This window comes from Arachis ipaensis, chromosome B7, assembly GCF_059453495.1.
Source record: "Arachis ipaensis isolate K30076 ecotype BB chromosome B7, ASM5945349v1, whole genome shotgun sequence".
In the NCBI taxonomy this organism is placed as follows: Eukaryota; Viridiplantae; Streptophyta; class Magnoliopsida; order Fabales; family Fabaceae; genus Arachis; species Arachis ipaensis.
Window position 1 is genome coordinate 85,157,771 of NC_142442.1, and position 3,201 is coordinate 85,160,971.

Here is a 3,201-nt window from a genome sequence, read left to right on the forward strand (position 1 = left end):
CCTTTGATTGGAGCTTTAGACTAAAGAGCATAAGATTCCTGGAATTCATATTAAAAATTTTGGAATCCTTATTTTTCTTTTTCAAAATGATTTTCGAAAAAATTAAAAGAAAATACAAAAAAATCATAAAATCATAAAAATAAAAATAAAATATTTTGTATTTCTTGTTTGAGTCTTGAGTCAGATTTAAAGTTTGGTGTCAATTGCTTGTTCATCTTGCATTTTTCGAAAAATTCATGCATTCATGGTGTTCTTCATGATCTTCAAGTTGTCCTTGGTAAGTCTTCTTGTTTGATCTTGATGTTTTCTTGTTTTGTGTCTTTTCTTGTTTTTCATATGCATTCTTGCATTCATAGTGTCTATACATGAAAAATTTTTAAGTTTGGTGTCTTGCATGTTTTCTTTGCATTAAAAATTTTTCAAAAATAAGTTCTTGATGTTCATCTTGACATTCAAAGTGTTCTTGGTGTTCATCTTGACATTCATAGTATTCTTGCATGCATTCATTGTTTTGATCTAAAAATTTTCATGCATTGCATCATTTTCATGTTTTCCTCTCTCATCATAAAAATTCAAAAAAATAAAAAAAAAATTACCTTTCCTTTTTTCTCTCATAAATTTTGAAAATTAGATTTGACTTTTTCAAAAATTTTTAAAATCCAGTTGTTTTTATGAGTCAAATCAAATTTTCAATTTAAAAATATTATCTTTTTCAAAATCTTTTTCAAAAATCAAATCTTTTTAATTTTTCTTAGTTATTTTCAAAAATTTTAAAAATATTTTTCAAAAATATTTTTCTTATCTTTATCACATAATTTTCGAAAATAACATCTTCAATTAATGTTTTGATTCAAAAAATTTCAAGTTTGTTACTTGCTTGTTAAGAAAGATTCAAACTTTGAGTTCTAGAATCATATCTTGTGATTTCTTGTGAATCAAGTCATTAATTGTGATTTTAAAAATCAAATCTTTTTCAAAACTAATTCCAATCATATCTTTTCAAAAATATCTTTTTATCTTATCTTTTTTTAAAACATATATTTTTCAAAAATTTGATTTTTAAAATATCTTCTCTAACTTCTTATCTTCTTATCTTTTCAAAATTGATTTTCAAATTTGTTTCAACTAACTAACTAACTTTTTGTTTGTTTCTTATCTTTTTCAAAACTACCTAACTAACTCTCTCTCTCTAATTTTCAAAAATATCTTCCCTCTTTTTCAAAATTTCTTTTTAATTAACTAATTATTTTAATTTTTAATTTTAATTTTCGAAAATTACTAACCTTTTTCAAAAACTATTTTCGAAAATCACTAACTTTTTTTCAAAAAAATAATTTTCGAAAATCCTTCTCTCTCATCTCCTTCTGTTTATTTATTCATCTACTAACACTTCATCTCACCAAAAATCCGAACCCTCTCTTTCTCTGAGTTCAGATTTTCTCTTCTTCTTTTCTTCTACTTACACAGGGACCTTTATACTGTGGTAAAAAGGACCCCTATTATTATTATTTTTCTGTCCCTCTTTTTCATATGATCAGGAGCAAGGACAAGAAAATTCTTGTTGAAGCAAATCCAGAACCTGAAAGGACTCTGAAGAGGAAACTAAGAGAAGCTAAATTACAACAATCCAGCAAGCACCTTTCAGAAATTTTCGAACAGGAAGAGGAGATGGCAGCCAAAAATAATAATAATGCAAGGAGGATGCTTGGTGACTTTACTGCACCTAATTCTAATTTACATGGAAGAAGCATCTCCATCCCTACCATTGGAGCAAACAATTTTGAGCTGAAACCTCAGCTAGTTTCTCTGATGCAGCAGAACTGCAAGTTTCATGGACTTCCATCTGAAGATCCTTTTCAGTTCTTAACTGAATTCTTGCAGATCTGTGATACTGTTAAGACAAATGGAGTAGATCCTGAAGTCTACAGGCTCATGCTTTTCCCTTTTGCTGTAAGAGACAGAGCTAGAATATGGTTGGACTCTCAACCTAAGGATAGCCTGAACTCTTGGAATAAGCTGGTCAAGGCTTTCTTAGCCAAGTTCTTTCCTCCTCAAAAGCTGAGTAAGCTTAGAGTGGATGTTCAGACCTTCAGAAAGAAAGAAGGTGAATCCCTCTATGAAGCTTGGGAGAGATACAAAGGACTGACCAAAAAGTATCCTTCTGACATGCTTTCAGAATGGACCATCCTGGACATATTCTATGATGGTCTGTCTGAATTAGCTAAAATGTCATTGGATACCTCTGCAGGTGGATCCATTCACTTAAAGAAAATGCCTGCAGAAGCTCAAGAACTCATTGACATGGTTGCTAATAACCAGTTCATGTACACTTCTGAGAGGAATCCTGTGAGTAATGGGACGCCTATGAAGAAGGGAGTTCTTGAAATTGATACTCTGAATGCCATATTGGCTCAGAATAAAATATTGACTCAGCAAGTCAATATGATTTCTCAGAGTCTGAATGGAATGCAAGCTGCATCCAACAGTACTCAAGAGGCATCTTCTGAAGAAGAAGCTTATGATCCTGAAAACCCTGCAATAGCAAAGGTGAATTACATGGGTGAACCTTATGGAAACACCTATAACCCCTCATGGAGAAATCACCCAAATCTCTCATGGAAGGATCAACAAAAGCCTCAACAAGGCTTTAATAATGGTGGAAGAAACATGTTTAATAGTAATAAACCTTTTCCATCATCCACTCAGCAACAGACAGAGAATTCTGAGCAGAATCCATCTAGCTTAGCAAATTTAGTCTCTGATCTATCTAAGGCCACTGTAAGTTTCATGAATGAAACAAGGTCCTCAATTAGAAATTTGGAGGCACAAGTGGGCCAGCTGAGTAAAAGGATCACTGAAATCCCTCCTAGTACTCTACCAAGCAATACAGAAGAAAATCCAAAAGGAGAGTGCAAGGCCATTGAATTGATCACCATGGCCGAACTTGTAAGGGAAGGAGAGGACGTGAATCCCAAGGAGGAAGACCTCCTGGGACGTCCAGTGATCAATAAGGAGCTTCCCTCTGAGGAACCAAAGGAATCTGAGGCTTAACTAGAGACCATAGAGATTTCATTAAACCTCCTTATGCCATTCATGAGCTCTGATGAGTATTCCTCTTCTGAAGAGAATGAGGATGTTATTGAAGAGCAAGTTACCAAGTACCTTGGTGCAATCATGAAGCTGAATGCCAAATTATTTGGT

At 32.9% G+C, this 3,201-nt stretch overlaps 1 non-coding gene across 1 annotated transcript; it reads right to left on the reverse strand.

The window, feature by feature from the left end:
* Window positions 1-2,064: 2,064 nt before the first annotated feature.
* LOC148553223 (small nucleolar RNA R71) lies at window positions 2,065-2,172 on the reverse strand. The gene has a single exon (XR_015893864.1). It is a non-coding gene; the product is annotated as a small nucleolar RNA R71 (small nucleolar RNA).
* Between the last annotated feature and the right edge of the window lie 1,029 nt (window positions 2,173-3,201).